General features: G+C 36.7%; 1 long non-coding RNA gene across 4 annotated transcripts in view; it reads right to left on the reverse strand.

Moving 5' to 3' along the window:
* Positions 1 to 10327: 10327 nt before the first annotated feature.
* LOC126041691 (uncharacterized) overlaps positions 10328 to 18501 on the reverse strand; it is a 65254-nt gene continuing 57080 nt past the window's right edge. Inside the window, exons 4-6 of one of the 4 annotated variants that reach the window (XR_007506974.1) lie at positions 11364 to 11437; positions 11211 to 11282; positions 10328 to 11126 (exon numbers count right to left, since the gene is read on the reverse strand). This is a non-coding gene — a long non-coding RNA (uncharacterized LOC126041691). Of the gene's footprint in view, positions 11283 to 11363; positions 14794 to 18501 lie in introns of all 4 variants that reach the window. The other 3 variants (XR_007506976.1, XR_007506973.1, XR_007506975.1) reach the window with 3 other exon arrangements.

Genomic DNA, 18501 nt, shown 5'->3' on the forward strand with positions numbered 1-18501 from the left:
AGATTAATCCAAATCTATAATCTGAATACCTCTGAAATTTGGAGTGGAAGACCAAACTTATGGGTTTTTTCCCAGAATCTTTCATGGGCTAACATTAAAGCCTTTTGAACGCATGTTTAAAGTTGTAATTTTATCTTGGGCCAGTCCCATGGAATTAAATTTGGTACTGCTGACTTACACATTGTATAACTAACTACTTCATTTTACATGAAGTGAATAAATCTCAAAATTATTATTTCTTCATGTGTGTCATAGATTTAGTAAATTTAATTATCCCAGACTAATATTATATTAATGGTATTTTTATATTTTGTATTATATAATATATAATATTTTATGTTAATGGCATATTAAATTAATGGTATTTTTTTACTCCAAATCAAAATCCTAGAGAATGGTGAGGTGATGTAATGGTTAAAGAGGTAGCATAAGAAGAATTGATACTAGTGCCTGTCCCAATAGGAGTACATTTCACATATGTTATTTATGATGTGAAGTGCCACAGGGGACAGATCCAGTAACTATATACATAGTAATACCTTTAATTAGACTAACAGAATAAATATTGCACACAGGCTTTAGGGATCTCATAAAAGCTTTAACCCCCTTTCACTCCTCCCTGAAGAGGAGATTGGTGCAACTGGAGAATGATAATTCCAACAGGAGCTGTAAACTGGGAAGATCGATATCTCCTAACTTGTACATTGATTCTTGCAGCACTTATGGATAAACTTAAAATTCCTCTATGGCCTTACAGAAGAAAACCTTCCTGTGAACTTGGAAAGCTTAAGAATAAAACTTACTTGTCAGTCAAATAACGAATGTCAGGTGAACTTCTGCTATCATTGTGCCTAGATTTTAAAAACAAACAAATCTCTTTTGTAAGCACTACAGAGTTTATTGGAGCAGAAAAATATCTTTACCTGAGACTATGCTGTCTCTCCTCTGGGCTGCACTGCCTGAGGTACAGAGTTGAAGCTTGGGGGTACAAAGACTTTGAAGTTAAAAGCATAACAGCCTCTTTGTTTTCTGTTTTCCTTGCCATAAAGAGCACACAACTGGAGTGACAGAGTTCAGTGAATAGATGCTTTACATGGCTGCCCATTGCAACACCTGTTGGCAGCTGAGTGTGACACCACTGCAAACCTCTACCCATGGCACAGGAAGGGACACAGAAAACCCCTTGTTCACTCTTGTGTCTTATAATAGTCAGAAATATACATGTGGTGGGTTGCATTTTCCTCATTCTTGAAGCCAGTTTTTCCATGTGTTTCAGCCAAAGCAATACCTGCATACATTAAGACTAATTTTCCAGCTCTACTTTAGAAGTAACTATGGCAATGCTACAGTCATGTTGTGTCATCCTTAGCTTGTGGGGCTGGCTTCAATGTCTTTGCAGTGGTCTGTAGACACAGTTAGGTGGACAGGATATTTTAATAATATTGATTGTGCCTTGTAGCTTGTGTCTATCTTGAAATAAGACCAACTGGTCAGGCTCCAGAAAAGAAGACAAAATGGGGTTTTAAAATTGGACCTTTTTGTATGGTTGGTGCAAATTGAGGACTTCCACTTGAATGCTGATTGTGAGAAAGGTGGTAGGGGAATTAAGCCAACAAAACTCTGAGCTGAACCTTGTGGGTGGGCTGAACAAGGTACACCCAAAACAGTGGAACCCCAATAGCTTCTGCTGTAGAACCACTTGCATGACTTAACTAGACTCCAGCTTGAAGCTGTCTTCTTTCCGTGCTTCGTTATCCTTTGCATGCCTTGTTCTATTAACATCACTCTTTGAACACATACAAAATGAAGGTCAAATGATTCTTTTTTTTTTTAACAGTACCTCTCTAAATTGCTTAGTTTGGATTTTTTTAAATGTCTTTGTCCCTTGAAGAGTTACGAGAACTGCTCTTACAAAGAGCATATCTTACAGCACCCATCAGATCTTTTTCTGAATTTTTTAATGTTCATTTCCAAATGCAAGGCTTGAAAAAATAGCAAACCTATATACTTTTACAGAGTAGATGCCTCTGAGCCATGTTTGATATGGAATAGTTTTTTTAAATTCCAATTTTAAGTTTTATCTTAAGAGTTAATATCTTAATTTATCCACAAAAGTTTCTATATGAAGTGAAAATTAATGTCTCTATTTAGCTGTTTAAAGTTTTATCTGAAACAGCACTAGTGGCTATTTGCATGAGATGCAGGCTAAAACCTTATTAAAAGTAAAATCTGAGCACCCACTGCAGTATTTCATTCTCTGTTTAGTTTTATTAATAGTTGAGAGCTTTCTTGGTAGGAGAAGTTATTCTGATAATCATAACATAAGAAAAAAATTCTATACACGTATAAATAAAACTTGGTGATGAAAAGTAGGTCAGTCCTTCAGTCTGGCTTTTAGCTACATCTTAAAGATTTTTTTTCTCTGCAGTGATTTGCTGATCCACTTATTCTTAATATCATAATCCTTAAATTTATAATCCTCAGTTATAGTTAATGATTGCTAACATGTATAATTTTCCTCATCCGGTGTCAACAGTGCCAGTGATACATTTGGTCATGTGTTCATAAGTGGCTGTCTGTTTCAGAATCTGGTAATTTAAAGTGTATCTAATTTAATTACCAAACAGCAAATACACTGTCTGCAAAAGTCACTGACCTAGAATGTTGCCTCTAAGCTTTTAAGCATGGGTGATAGTGGAATGATGTGAAATGACATGAAAGCTGAAGACATAATTGCTCATTGTGAATCTTTTTTCTCAGTAGCTAACATTATTCTGAAGATGAAAAGTGACAGTTATATATTTTTGGCAATGTTTCCCTGTAGGAAAGGAACATGCAACCTACTTATTTTTGCTACTGTTAGGGCTGACTCAAAATTATATTCATAAAGTTTATTTACTGACATTATGGGCTGAATTTTTGAGTGGTCTCTAATTCAGGGCTCTTATTGTCTAGGTATGTAGTCATGCAAAATGAGCTGTTAGAGGTTTATCCACAAAATATCACAAGAGTTATTTCTAGGAGCAAATGCTGTGTTTTGGGCATATTAAAAAAAAAAAAAGTGAAGCATCCAAAATTCAGATGCTGCTTCTGAATATCTGGCCACACAAAAATGCCATCTGGTAACAGCTTTACCTTCTATACAGATTCCACAAGACTCTGCGTGCGTGTGTGTGTGTTCCCATTGCTTGTAAATTTATACTTGTAACTGATGGAAATGATACATACGTGAAAGCTTGCAAAGCAGTTAGTGAGCAACCTTATTGTAAAAAGAGCTGAAAAAATGTAGCAGCCAACAACCTTAAAGTGAACATGGAGCCTAAGCACATGTTGCAGTATTCTGTGCTTGTTAAGTATGCAGGCTCTGTGTTCACTTTAACACTGACTGTTACAGTTTCTGATGATAATAGAGGTACATAAACTGCAGTTGGCTCAGGAACCTACCAGTCTCGTCTATGTGCAACGCAGAGATACCAACTTTATTGCTCAACAACTTGGGAGGGCTTGTTAAAACTGTGGCTCTTCCTGTTATGAGGATAATGTCACCAGCACCCTGTGAGCTCAAGCACATCAAGCTGCTAATGTAATCATATTGATTTGGGGATCCAAGTCTTAATTTCTTTGTAGATGGGACCTACACAAGTCCATTTGTGCTAGAAAGATGGCAAAAGAATAGCCTGTGTAATTGCAATGACTACAAAGACTCTTTAAAACATGGTCTATATTATTTACTTTAGGTCACTTTAGTTACCTTTCAGTTTCAGTTTGGCAAAGGCTAGTATATCCTCCTGGCAAATGTGTACTCACAGAAAATGAATAAGGCAGGAATACTTCTCTTTCAGGAAAATATAGCTTAGGTACCTCATCTAAGTAGAGAGGAACCACTAGCACTAGATGTTATGACTGGTCAAAACTTGCTGGAAAGGTATGCTTGTAAGTTCTAGCAAAATATTTGTGCAGGTATGCATGTCTCGGACTTGGATTACTCCTGAGCAATGCTCCTGGCTCCTCACTAAATAGCAATAGATACAGTAGAGCCCCCAAAATCTCAATACAAAGTTTAAAGCAGAAGTCATGTTCCCACACAGGTAACAGTCCCTATAAAGGGGAAGGAAACCTAATGTGTTCTTTTTTTTTTCCTTAAGTATGAATTGTTTTAGGTGCCTGTCTGCATCCACAAAGACATTGATGAGATCAGTGGTGTAGCAATGGAGAGAGGGGAACAAGGGGAGGGTGTTTTGGGATTGGTTTAATTTGTTGGTTTGGTTGTTGTTGTGTTTGGGGGTTTTTTGTTTGGGTTTTTTTGTTTGTGGTGTTGGTTTTTTTAGAATTAACTCTTAACAGTCAGTTTGTGGTGTTCACTTTTTCACTTTACTCTTGATGCATGTCATCTGGTTCCAGAAGGCGCTTCCAATCAGCAGTTACAAGCATTTGTACATGTACCTGCATTGTCTGAAATTTTGCAGAACATAAATAATCTCCTGTAAAGGTTGATACAAGTCTGAAGTCAGTATACGGTTCTAGAACAGAGAGGGGTGCTAACAGGCACCCCAAATCAAGGAGCTCCTGGATATTGTGACAGAAGGTATTTTAAATGTTGTGATAATGTTTTGCTTCACCTTTTTTTTTTCCTCAAATGTAACCAATGAATGGCTTAGTTTTACTACCTCTGTGTCAAAATAATGGGAAATTATCTAAAGTGCACAATGTGAAGGGAGAGAAAGGAAACAAGCTCCTATTGCTTCATGTACGCTTTTGCTGTGGGAGCCATTGTCAGACAAAAATATGCTATGAACTCTCTCCCACCCACGTACCTCAAGCTTCATGAAGCAAAGGAGACTGTCATGTGGTGGCAAAGGCCAGATTATCATAATGTGGGTGTGATGTTTCTGCCCCAAAATACTCTCCTGCTTGTTGTGTTCTGAAGCTCCTTATTTGTACCTGCAAAGCAGTAATCTGCACAAATGGAGTAGTTAGCTGTCCAAGTGCTATGTGTCCAGAGCCACCCACAGTTTGTTCGTGGGCAGAAATGTGATCTCTGTAGGTGGGAACATGTGTTTTTCAACTACATGTTCTTTTGTCATGTGTGTGTCGTGTCCGTCCCCCCCCATCCCCATTCCCCCCCCCAGTGGCATCTACCTCTGACTACATTTTTATTTAGTGTAGGATGTGTGGGACCGTACTTCTTTCACATTTCTCATGTGTTGCCTCGCCAAATCCTCAGCTTGTACAAATTGGCATAATTCCATTGAAATCAATAAAAGTATGTTGACTAAAACAAGCAGAGAATCTGAATTCATGAGTTACCAGATCATGATCCACACGAACTTCTGGAATGATCTCCTGCAAATTGTTTTAGGGATGTACAGAGACCTTCTGAGCCTGGAGAGGCTACAAAGACTTACTTTAAGATATTCTTTAGGCCACAGCTGGCTGCTGTCTTTAAAGTACTTTTTTTCCTGTTGTCTTCTACAGTTACATCCTGATGTCTGTCTGAAAGTTCTTTTAGTTTTGGTATCCCTCTAGCACTTTGTGGCTTCCCTATTCTGCAGGACAGTGGATGCAGTAATTTCATCATGTCTGTTAGTGTGGTAACCAGTGGCACATTGATACTGAGACAGTGAACTGGATGACATTTAAATGTAAATCTATTGTCATGAACTTTAGGCTTATCATGGCTCATTATTTTGAGGCAAACAATAATTGGTATGGGGTGTACTTTATGATAATTAGGAAGGTTTTACACATCAGATGGTGATGTTGACTTTTGAGGGAACCACCTGGACTCAACTCTCACTAGCTAAAATTAGTATTTTTGTATTTCTTTTTGTTTCAGTGTTTCAAAATGACTATGATAAAAAATTTTAACTGTTTAGTCACTAAACAATAGATCTATGCAATCAATTAACTTAACATGATTATTGAGATAACTTGCCAATACCCGTAGGTGACAGTGTAGTTTAGATAAATAGTTTGTATAGTGTGGTTTATCTTGAGTGCAAAGTGCAACTTCAGCTATGCAAAGTGCAACTTTGGCTATCTTAATGGCCAGGTGAATGCTACTTTCCAGCTCTCTTGCCTTTTTGCCTGACCTGGTATCTGAACCTTCTGAATGCTCATTTCCTAGAATTGTGGTATCTGGTCAATTTTAGACTTGTTTTTCATCATAAAGACTTAGTGTGACATTTCTAACAGAAAATATTGATGATTAAAACCCCCAAAACCACTAAACAAGTCACAACAACTTATATAATCAGGAATCATGACAATCTATTTGCAAACTTAAGATAGGTTAGAGTGGCTTTATTAAAACATCATCAACATTTTTAGGGCTAGCTTGGAAGCAGCTGTATCTCATGAAACAAAATTGGGAAAGGCCAGGCTATATATCATTGGCATATATGGTAGCTGCAGAGCTAGGGGGCTTATTTCTGATGTGAAATAGCGACAAAGTTTCTGTTGTAATTCATGGCTTGTGTGGATTAGAGTATCTGCCCCTGAAGCTTTCCCTAAATTTTTGGTATCAGTTCAGATCCAGACTGAGGAGGAGGAGACTATTTTTCATTCTAGTGACAATGTGAAGGCAGTCTCATAACCAGCAGATGTAGAAGTTGAGCAATTCTATTGTTTTTTTGATAAGCCACATCTGGAAGCTGTGCGATTTGAATACTTGCTGTGTTTCCTCCTAAGATCAATACTTCCTAAACTCACACATAAGTCTTTCCTTACATATATTGTCAGACATATCTGTGTATTCAATTTGTGATTACTGGTTGTTATGAAGTGAAGGCTCTAACATGGCAATGTAAAATGCTGAGCTTGTAAATACACTTTGGATGCAAACAGCAGGAGATGGCAGTTAACCATTATACTTCCTACATGAACAAAGGAGGAGAATGCAATAATGTAAAATAGTGCTATCCTTTTACTTCTAATACATTACTTACGGCACAGTAGTTAAGTTCTATAACTACATTCCAGAAATTCTGTTTGCTTAAATTATATGATGATATCTGCAATATCTCCCAATAGTGACAAATGGCAAATGTTTTAATGGTTCTCTTATGTCTATGCACCTTGAAGATACACCTCGTTTACATAAGAGGGAACATTTTTTAAGCTTATGAAAAACTTGCTGGTTTTGTATTTATTCTTTCTATTGCCCCTTTTGCAGTTTGTACTTTTAAAATAATGTGGGGGAAATGAAATACAATGGCAAGTTGAAATATTTTCTTACTAAATCATGATAGACTTCTGCTGGTATTCAAAGTTCATTCCTACTACTACTTACTGCCATGGTTTCTAAGTTTCAAAACCTCAGTGATTTTTTGTGGGGGAGGAGGAGCTACATTTTGGGGAAAAAAAACCCCACACCAAACAAAAACCAACTCCAAGTTAAAAAAAAATTGCATGTGCTGCATTTCAAGGGGATGAAATAATCTATTTCAAACTAGGAAAGAACTTGTGGACACTTCTATATCTATGGAAATAATGTTAGATAAATTTAAATGTGTTAACTGTGTGGTGCCATTACAAATGCTATTTTTGGCTAAAAAGGATCAGTGCTTGCTTGTAAAATAAGGAGACACCAGACTATTTCAGCTAGCCTTGGCTGGGCTGTTTGGAATGTGGTCTGCATTTCTGGCACTTGCACTTAAGGAGGATGCACAGGAAGACTAAAAAAAAAGAAAGAAAAGAAAATTATACAAACCTAAATAAAAGAGCAAGATATAAAAATTAATCTGGAGTGGGTGTCACCATGAAGTGCTTTAAAAAAAAAAGTTTTCATTGTAACTCTGGCAAGGAACAAAGATAAACATCAAAAGAAAAGGAAAAAAAAGGGGTTTTCAGCAAGAAAAACATGGGTGTTCACATTAGGGAAAAGTCAGGATTACAGGAGCGTGGTTTTTTTTTCCAGAAAGACACATGATTGGACTCCAAGATCATCTAGATACTGCTTGCAGTTAAGCTATAGACTACTTCTATATTTAACTCTTTATCTTACTGTATGGCACTTCACCATCTGTAAAGCAAGAGATGTTAATGTGGTGGTGTTAGGCTGTTCCAAAAAGCAAGTCTAACATATTCGTCCTACCATGGTCCTCAATATCACAGACTATTTCTATCATAGGAATTCTTTGACTTGCAGTTTTAGAGATAAAACCAAGTGTCTTTTTGTACTTGCTAAACAGAAGTTATAGACTTGATGCAGAAACTGTTGGGTTAGATGTTTTGACCCATCTTATACCAGAAGTCAGGGAAAAAACCCAAAACAAACAAAACATAGTTAAGTAAAAACTTCAACAACTCCAAACCTTATAATAAGCCCTTAGTACTGTCTCTGCTCTCTTTAAGCACAATACTGTGTGCAGAGGAACAGCTACTGATCTCTCATGTATGGAAAGTATACTCCTCCTCCTCTGCTGCTGTAAAACTAGTGCTCCTATTATGTCAAGGTCTATTGTGTTTACTGCGACTTTGATATGCTTGACCTAAAAATATTGCTGTGAGTGAATTATTTACAATGACACTGAGGAGCAATTTTCTAGAATGTCTCTATGGCCTGTGGGCATTGCACCGAGTACATATGGATTGTATTAACAAAAAACATGAAAATGACCATGAAACCTTTCCACATTATTTCACAGCTACTGTTACCAAAATGAGATTGTTCTGTGTCTTTACAGCATGAGGAAAGACACGTGTGAGCCAGCATCTCTTGTGGGGTGTGGAATAATGGCATTGTTTCACCAATGAACATTCTGTAAATTACTAGTCTGTAGAAGTCGACTTCTAAGTTGTATGAAATAATATATATCTGTACACTAAGATGACATTTTTCTATCTCTGTATGAAAACATGTCACTTAAATCACTGATAAATTTTATACTAGGCACCATTAAAAGAGGCCAATGCTGTAGAGTCTCTCCAGAAACCAGTAAAAACTTGCAGTCCAGGTAAAAATATTTATTTTATATTGTGTAATGGGTGTGGACTATCTGTGCCTAGGTCAATGCTGACAGAGGTTTCTGCACTCTGTTCTAGTAGGATATGATACGAATTGTTGCTGTTTAGTGAGTGTATGAAAAAAATTATGATAGAAATCAGGGAAAAACATGTATTTTGAGGAAAAGTACTGCATCAGAAAAAGATAGAACTTTATCTCTTTCTTGCACTGGAATCTGTCCCCCCCAAACTAATCATTCAGACATTATCAGTTAGCATAGAAAACATATATACAGAAACCACTCATGCTCCAGGACACTGGTTCTTTCCAGTGTTGCGAAGTTCCAGAATTGTCTATTTTGATAAGTGTTTTCTCTGTTAAAAATACATAACACAACTATAACCAGCATTAATAAATGTATTGCAGAAACAGGACCTGATTTTTATGTTCCAATAAGGAACCTTGATGCCTACTGTTGCAAGAACATACTAGCCAAAACTTGATCTGAATTTCTCCTTCTTGATACAATATGTACCTTTGAGTCCTGCTTTTAATACTATCTTTATCCATCTGCAAAATGTAAGTCAATAGTAACTCAAGTTCCCATTTTTGTACAAATGAGTAAACTTAAAAAATATAGGCTTATCTCTGAACAGTGTTGCTGAGAAGTCATACATCCATAGCAACCCTTCCTTTTAATACTCTGCTGTCTCTGACCAAAACAGTGTTCAGTGAGCAACAGACCCTGTATATTCTTCTCTAGTAAATACTGCAATAAAAACACTATAACCTTTCCAAACATCAATTTTAAATAATGTCCAGACAATTCCAGGATTTAATTTGTTAGTGTGGTTATGTCTTTGAGGAACTGATTTTTTTTCCCCATATAAATATCAGTCCTGTATATGATTGTGGACCGATCTCTTTCAGGATTGAAAATTTTTTTTTATCCTTTAAAGTAGACTGGTAACATAAAGTTCAAGAAGCAGCTACAGATGTATCCTCCCATGATAGCCTTGATGCTTGTATCCTGTTTGGTTGCTACATGGTGAAATGTGGATAAAACAGGCAAGTACAGTACACAAGACAACCATTGTGTAACTGATGTGCTGAGGAACCTTTGTAAATATGCAGACTAAAGTACTGTTAATGGACCCCCCTGTTACGAGGAGGAACAATATGAATGCTGTGCGATTACCTAACTTCTGGAAGCAATTCCTACCACAGAATATCTGAGTTGCACTAAGTCTAAAGGCTGAACTTACCTTGGATGACAATGTGATGTGAGTAATGTACATGGGTCCTTCAGTGTGTTTTATCAGATTAATAAAGGGTTGTAAGGAAATAAGGACAAAGTTGTGAGCTTTATTTACACTTTTATTTTCGTATCAGCAATACCAAAAGAATGATGTAGATACCCAAAGTTTACAGTAATTTTACAATTTTACTCTTCTATTATTATTTCTGGATATACATTTCTGTCATCTTTCAGATTCCTAAAAAAGGCAAATGTAATAGTATTTGCTGTCTAATAGTATTCATTTAGGTGCTTAAAATCAGTTTCATGTAAAACTAATTAATCTTTCATTTGATATAACATTTTTATCTGTATCTGAACTCTGGCTTCCATTTGTATTTGTAGTGACAATTATAGAAGAAATTTTTTAACTATTTCACAGTGCCTAGTTAAAATGAGATTTAAATATTCATTCCTCTTATGCTCAGAATCCTTAGGAGTGGATATACACAAAGTTCCCTGTACTGTTATTTATTTCCACATACATGCTGAATAAGAATTTTCATGATTTTGATGATGTTGAACCCTGGGAGGACAATATTCTGGAAAAAAGGCAGTGATTTATTTTTTTCCTAGTCAGCTAAGTTAAACACACTTAAAAACAAGCAAGCAAAAAGCGAATATCCCCAATTATTTTTTTGCCCAGAAAAACGTAGCCTATAAGAAGTGTTTGCTTCTCACTACTGCTTTCAGAGCTGATGTTCCTCTCAACGGCAACTGTAAAATGTGGGGCCACAGTTGCATTCATTGTTCAGTGAGCTTGTCCACATAGTTAAACCCACCGACAGCAATGAATGTTGATTGTGACCTTTTTTGTAAAGCTTGGCAGGGTGGGGGAGAAACATCATGTGGTGGCTAGGTTGCTATCTTCAGTGTTAGGGCCTGAAAGCATGAAGTAAGGAGGAGGATGGTTAGCTGGAGGGTACAATCAACGGTCGATGGTTTTCACTTTAATTCCAAACTCACCGACAGCGTTGAATGTTCACTGAAGCAACCACTACAACAGAACTCCATTGACTTGACAGCATCCTCAAATGCCTGAAAGGTGTGTGGGGGGGAATCAAAATTCACACAATGATTTTAATACAGATGATGCAACTTCAGTTATTTTTCTCTTACCGACACCAACACCATTCTCTGCCCATCCTATTTCAGTCTTTGTGCAAGAAGCTGGCAGTTTTTCAAACTTCTTTCTATGAAAAGAAAAGATATTTCAGTTATTCAGGCTTGAACAACATAGGTTGGAGATTCAGTCACAAGTGGATTAATATTGTCTCATTTCACAAAACTGAACTTCATAGCAAACCACAACACAAGATCCCATATATATGAACAGAGCTGGCTAAGAGTTTTATGAATCAGTGTTGCCAATTATAGATTGCCCAACTGGGTAAAATTTCTTATGCTGACATGGTTCAAATGGATTTAAACTTGCTTAGGATTGATGAAAACTACATTTTCTTTTAAGAAGGCTTAATTTCTCAATAAATGTCTTAGAGACAGAGGGCCTTTTTCCCTTACAAATTGTCATACATGCAGAACCTGTTATGACAGTTTTCAGGAGAAAAAAAAGTGAATGTACACCAAGGCTTGATGACCTAAATTTCTTTTCATATATTTTTTAGGTAGCAGCATGCTGTCCATATCCAGAACTTGATCATCACACAGTAAAGTGCTTATTCTAAAAAATTTCCCTAGTAGCACAACACTTTTTTCTAATCTTCTGAGCTTTCCAACTCAATTGCTCTCATTCTTAATATAAATAAAAATTAAAATAAAAAATATGTAGGGTTGCAGTTTTTGTGTTGTAGGGGAAGGGCTTTTAGAGACTGGATCAGAAGCCAAAACATGGTAACCTAGGAATTTTACCTTATTTGCATTTGTGATCAGAGTTCTCCTGCAGAAGGTGGTCTCACAGCTCAGCTGGTCTGAATTCTCTTTTGCTAGGTCCACTCTTAGCTTGCTGCACTGAAATTGTGACTGATCCATTGGCTTCTATGAATTGTTGTTTACCTTGTCCTTTGGTAAAAGATGTCTTATACTCTTTCTGTTTCTGCTTATTTTAAAAATCTTTATAAATGTTGGGGTTTTTTTTGTTAAACTTGTTTGTACTTGCATAAAGGGAATCAGCACCAAAAAGCTGCAGGTCATAAGTGTGCTGCCTGTATCTTTTGTAAACAAACACCATGACAAGGACTTTGTCCTAGCTATTTCTGGCAACTAATTGCTCTGCATGTAGAGGTATTTATTACATCATTTAACTCGTCTGTATTTTCTATCAAATGTATCTAAAGGACAGTCATTAATATAGCCTACTGGAGAACTAGACAAGAATGGAATCAACTAATTTTCTCCTTTATGGTAGATTAGATGGGTTTTATTTAGGAAGGCCACTGTGATTATGAATATATCTAGATTCTAACCAAATGTGTCAGTCAACCTTCCCCCCCCCCCCCTCCCAGCAGAATGGGATATTTGCTGCTAATACTTTAGCTCTGAAGTTTGTTGGGGTTTTTTTCTCCATTTATTTGTACTGGCTTTTCTACAGTTCAATTCCGTGGATGTTATGAAAGGAGTTCTTTACACCAGCATGAGTGATGAAAGAATAAGGCTCTCCAACTCAGTAGTCTTTTGTGTATCTGCATCTGTTCAATGTTGTTCTGGCCAAATGAATAGACTTTATGGTTTAGGATTGCTCATATTTAACATCTGCCCTATTATAAGCTTTCTTTCTGTACACCATTTCTTTCAGTACTTATTCCTATACTCTTATTCCCTGCTTCCATCTGTCACTTCATATTTCAATACAGGGACTTGCCTGGCTGATACCTGGCAGTTAGGATGCAGTGTAGGGAAACGAGAGGAGCTATGTAGAACTTGTGGCTGTGTGGATTGCATCTTAGAAGGAATTACTTTCACAGGTTACTATTCCCTCCCCACCCCCCATAATGGAAAAAAGTCAGTATTTCCTTGGTTACCTAGCCTCTGTTGAAATGGGCTGCAACTTATAAAACCACAAAAAAGTATTCCTGAGCTCCAGCCCTGATTCCTGATGTGTGTAGGTTATGCAGGGTAAAAATGCTTTCATCTTCTCTCATCTGGTTTTCATCTTTTTAAAATCCCTTACTGGGCTCAGCTAGCTGTTACAAATGCCAGCTTTATTTTAAACTTTATTTCAGATCTTCAGGCTTATGTGAACGTTCAGATTGGATGTGGGTTGGTTGGGGTTTTTTTGTTATTTAAGGTTAGTAGGTCATAAATAAACCAAAGCATTTTCCTTGCTATGAGCAATAGGGTCATGGTGTACATGAAATACCGCTTTAAAAAAAATTGGAACCTAACATGGATTGACAGAGGTACATGAGGAAGTAGTTCATTGTGTCGCTGTAAAGGCCATAGGGATTTGGACTGCTAGAGCTGCCTGTCTTAGGAATAGATTAGATATCTTGTCTGATGACCTGTGCTTAATTTAAGTGACTGCCTTTGCCAGTCCTTCCAGAGGGCAACTGTGTGAAGTAGAGCATCTCATCTTCAGTCTCCAGTCCTTTTCCTCCTCTTGATGGACTGACCTAAATTGAAGATATGGGTGTTGTGCTGCACAAACAGACAACTACTTCATTGCTGTGTGAGCTGCATCTTCAGTTCTAATTAGCTTTTCCTTTTTAACCTTGATATCTTGAATCAAAAGACTAATGTTCAATTTCATTGTACTGGTTAATACTGACAACTGTTACACAGTAAACTCATGTTTAACAGCCACTTTATGTAAAACAATAATAAAAGCTCCCTCTTCCTACTTAGAAATGGTGGCTAGAGCTGTGAAGTACTACGCTGCCCTGCTTATTGGCCCACCTCTTCCATTCTTCGTTCTCCCTCCCCCACGTAAATGTTTGATGAAATATAAATGGTAGATGTCAGATAGGTCTGGCTTGCAGGCTACTTGAAGCAGCTGGTTTAGTACTTTTAATGATAAACTGCTTATACAGCAGTGAGATTGCTTAGGACAAATACTTGGTGAATACACAGACCTCAGGTTTTGGAGGTTTCTTATGATGTTAGATAATTTCCCTAATGATGCATTAAAACAGTTTATTCAGATTGTACACTGATTAAAATAGTGAGTTAACATTTATATGACAGATACTCTGCATGGCTTACAGCATCTTTTTTCTTTTGCTGGCATTCAATTGTTACTGGAAGGTGGAGTTAAGACTTGAAAGCATGTGTTCATTTGTATAAAAGACAGACAGCAGAACAATAGTGTGAATACTCATATTGCAAAGTTATCTCAGTGATACAGTTATTGGCTACACTTCCACATCCCTCTTGCTCCCACAGTCTAACAGGCTTCCAGTTATACACTTGGGGACAGGAGGAAATGCAATGCATGGCTGTATTTTTAATTGTGTTGCAAAAGTGAATTCCAGTGGCAGTGTCTAAAAATGGTACTAACACACTTGGAATCAGATTCTCAGCTAGTCTAAACTGACACAGCTCCATTGATGTCAGTGGCATCTGCATTTACACCAGCTGGCACCTGGATGCTCATCTGGAAAAAAAGAGTTGAGTGATCAGTTATCAGTCCTTATCACCTTTTTTATTGTGTTGTGTGTTCATCTTTTTTTATTAAACCTTTCTCAAATGACAAATTTTCATGTTGTATTGACATTTTACCTGCAATAAATTAGCAGTAAGACTAAATCTCAGTAAGTATTGACACTGCTGTGCTTCCACCAAAAGGAATTAAATTCAGCTGACTATACTTATTAGAGGTTCAGTTTATTCTTGGATGGCTTTGAGTTATATGCTGAAAGAAAAAACTGTGCAGCTATCAAGAGGAAGTCCTTTTTTCTGACCAAGTGAAAAGTGTTCATTTCTTCTGTGGTCTTAAAAACTGCAAGAACAGAATCCAATAACTTTCATTGTAATATCACTGTATACTACAAACACTAACTGCAGTTGTTTCTATAGTGTGTTGGAGTATAGCATTGGCTCCTAATTACTAATGCAGTAATTCTAAGGCCAATGTTTTTCAAGAAATCCAACTAGACAATCACAATGTTTTCATGTTTCCTTCAACCTATGGAAACATCTTTGTAAATGCCTGCTGGAAAAAAGATGTTTTAGGGAATATTTCAACTTTTACTGGAGTACAGCTCTCTCTGGAGAAAAGTAGCAGCTGCATAACATCTTGAAGCACTAGTGCATGCCAGCCTGAGACAGGAGGGAAAATTGTGATTGCCTTCTCCATTCTACAATGCTGCTTTTCTTCCACATTATGGTATGAAGCAATCTAAAGTTATGCAGAATCATCCTGGTTCTCGCTCATGAAATAAGAGGGGGAAAATACCTCGGCACACCAGAAAACACTTTTTGAGGTGAAATAATAACCACAAGACTTTTTTTAAACTAAATCAAAACTTGTTTGACATCACAGAGCAATCTGCAGTTCATTGAGTCCTATCAGAATTCTGCTGGCCTGGAAACCAGGACATCTCCCAAGACTGCTAGTTCATGTGTTTGTAGCCTTTGACTAAGTTTTTTAGTAAGTCTGCTGTCCAAAAATTGACTGTGCTTTTGAAATTAAACCCATCAGATAATATTACTTGTCTACAACACAGGCTGTGAGGTGGGATCCTGATTAGCCAAGCTAATATATGAACAGAACAAATGTGAGGAGCAACAATGATATTAGGTTAATGAAATATTTGATTGCACTTCCAGAAATATTTTAATTGCAAAGTGCTAAACTATGCTTTGCCCATTAGAATTTTACCGATTAGTATTTTGTTAAATTTTGATATTAAAGACACTTCCAAAACAAAATTTAATATAAAAATACCCAAGACAATAATGGCTTTTTGCTTACTGCTGTAGACTTATTGTACCTCAATCAATACAAATTGTTACTCTAATTTAACAAATCATAGTTGCATTCTTGTGTCCTAAACAGACTTTTATAACTCACCTATTGAGCCTCACTCTGCAATTTATTACTTCATGTTGCTAGTCCTGTTTGAAATTCTAAGAGCTTTTCCAACATACAGGATTGTGGCACTGGACCTATAAGCTTTGCTTTTTATTTCAAGCCAAGAAATTGCTGAATAAATTTTAATACTGCCTGCAGTTTCCCAGCCTTTTGGATGACAATTCTCCTCTTTTTGTTACTAGAACACATTACTATTTATGGAAGATATGCACATATTTCAGTGTCCATAAATCATATGCAAACATCTGTTCTTTAGATCAGTAGACAGAGTATGGTAACTGCTTTTTACATTAATATCCATGAAGTAATGCTCACCTACTGACACTGTGCTTAAAGTTTAATATTTTAGTAAATATTTCAGTAATTTAACTTTTCAGGCAATGCAAGTCAAAACAGTAGAAATTGCAAATGGACTGGCATAGAGTTCTGTGTGGCCTGTACCCAAAAAAGTCAAACAGAAGTTGTACGATAGAGGGGATAAATATTAAGAGCAACATTATCAACTCAGCTGAAACAGAAGAGGTTCTGTTAGTAATTCTCTGTACTCATCACTGCCTTTGAAGGGCATTTCTTATCCCCCCCCTCCCCTTCCTGTGATAGCCTTAAACAGCCATCCTTTTCTTATTTGATGAATCTGGATTGTGTGTAGCAGTCTACATTTTTGTCTTAGTAGTATGATCTATTTCCCATGCGATCCTGCAGGCAAGATTCTAAGCCCAATAACTGTGAAGCTGTGCCCAGAAAACATATGGTACATGTGGAAACCAAGACTGCGTACAAGTTAAAATGTAAGATGTGGGAAAGAGTATTATATGATGGGGTGGGTGCTGGATGGAAAGGCAGATGATAAGAGTTTTCTTATTCTATCTGTCTTCAATCTCAGTGTTAGTATTTTTACGTGAAGTGTTTTTAGTGATAGTGAAGAATCTTCAGAAAGTATACTGTTGAGTGTTTGTCAAGCATTTATTTGGTTGTCATATGTACCAAGACTGTGGATTCATTGGTTGTTTTTCAACATCTCTTTTGTCTTTGTATATATTTTATGGGAATGAAGACTTGATATTTTGAGGCTAGACTTATAAATGTCAGCATAGCAACTGACTTTTCATAGAATGAAAGTATGTATAAAAATGGAGGGTAAAAATACTCTATATTTCTAAATGCTATTGAATCCTACTGTAGTCAAGTGTTAGACAATACATTGCAGTTCTTTACCTGCAGAAAATGGGCTGATTAGTTTTAACTTGCCTACTAATCCTCTTGGTTTTTTTAAAAAAGGAAACTGCTTCAGAATGAATGGGGATCCCCAGCTTAGCATTTCTGGAGTATTTCAGTACAGTTTGTATGTTGTCTTTTAGGTTCTTCATAATGACTATACAAAATACATATATTCAGAAAAACATGTTTGGGGGCTTTTAAAACAATTTAATTTGTGCATTTGATTTGTAATTATTTTTTAGAAGTTACCAGAAAAAGGTGCTGTTTGAGTGCAATTTAGCTTAGAGATTCTCTGTGTCTCTGTATCTAACTGCCAGAGCATAGTACAGTAGCAACTGGCTTTAATGTCCCATCCCCCTCTTCTTTCTGAGTCACCATAGGAAGGGACTGCAAGAATTACCAAATTCAAATAATTATGGTCCTGCTGCACAAAGTTTCTTTTGATCAAGAGCAAGTCATTTGAACCCTAATGTTTAGTGGGTAATACTTATAGCCTCATAAAAGTGTAGTGATGGCTGATATCTCATAGTGCTTTGAACATGTGAAGTGCTATATAAACAATATAGGGCTATTGCACACAACTCAAGCTATTAGCATTTGAGGCACAGTGCCCCAGGCCCTTAGAGGGGAAATCACATCTTCCCTGGAAAAGAGGCACCTTTTTGAGTTCTTTCTGCTTCCAGATTAAGTATCAGGACCTTTCTAGGTAGCATGTAGGTATGAAAAAGTATATTTTTTCAAATACTGTGTTTATTACACAGGACTGGACAGTAACTAAAGGCAGACAGCATTCAGTTAGAGCTGCAATTCTGAAAATGTAAGGATGGTAAATCATTGCTTGTTTGCATTATTTCCTTTGCTGTAATTGTATTTTGGCAATCTTGCATTTTTTCCTCTGAAATTTCTGCATGCAAATCTATTTGTTGCTAACATACTCAGTATTTTTCATGTGTAATTTGAAACAGATGAGAGATTATGCTTCATCTTTGTTTCTAAAAATATAACTACACAGAAGTTAGACCACAAATGCAATTTTGAGAGTATGTTGAA

This window comes from Accipiter gentilis, chromosome 8 (assembly GCF_929443795.1).
Source record: "Accipiter gentilis chromosome 8, bAccGen1.1, whole genome shotgun sequence".
NCBI classification, from domain to species: Eukaryota; Metazoa; Chordata; class Aves; order Accipitriformes; family Accipitridae; genus Astur; species Astur gentilis.